Source organism: Egretta garzetta, unplaced genomic scaffold (genome assembly GCF_000687185.1).
Source record: "Egretta garzetta isolate BGI_Z169 unplaced genomic scaffold, ASM68718v1 scaffold849, whole genome shotgun sequence".
Classification (NCBI taxonomy): domain Eukaryota; kingdom Metazoa; phylum Chordata; class Aves; order Pelecaniformes; family Ardeidae; genus Egretta; species Egretta garzetta.
In genome coordinates this window covers 81,984-82,728 of record NW_009260783.1, presented here as the reverse complement: position 1 = coordinate 82,728, position 745 = coordinate 81,984, and positions in this window count along the sequence as shown.

Sequence of the window (745 nt, the reverse complement as noted above, 5' to 3'; positions counted from 1 at the left end):
CGGGCCCCAGCCGCTGCCTTCTAGGGGCTGCGGGGGACCCGTGGCTGCCCTGAGCATCCAGGAGCCTGGTGACACGGCGACCTGCTTCACGCCCACCAGAGCCCTGGAGGGCTCATAAACCCCTCAACCCAGGGCTTGTGCTGCTCCAGAGCAGGGGGACCCCCTCGCGGTACAGCTGTGAGGAGAGCCCCCACCTGCAGAGCCCCCGCCTGCAGAGCGGTGCTAGACCCAGTCCCAGTCCCAGGGGACACCAAAGCAACGGGGGAGCTGCCGGGCAGTCACGGCCCTTGCAACGCTGGGGAAGCCCGGGGAGGGTTTGCAGTCAGGGAAGGCTGATGGGGAACCCATCCCCCCCGCCCTTCACCACCGACGCAGGCAGAGCGAGCTCCGGCGGGCGGTGGGGACCTGCGGGGTGCCACGGGCAGGGGACACAGCTAAAACCCCCCGCTGGGCAGCGAGGCACGGGCAGGGATTGTGGTGTGGGGACTTCTCCAACCTGTTGTGCTGGAGGCAGTGTGGGGTGGGAGGGGGGAGCCCTGGCAGGCTCCCATGTCCAGCTGTTGGGCTGCCTGCTTCCTCCGATAAAGGTACTTGGCTGTACTCCCAGTTCTGTGTTTTCTGGCGTGCGAGCGCACACCCCAGGGCCGGCCTGCTGAGAGCTGCAGTTTTTCTTTCTCCAACTTTGTCACCGGCCCCCCTTCTTCCTCCCGTGCCCCCCGCAGCGCGCCCTGGTAGCAGCTCCCCC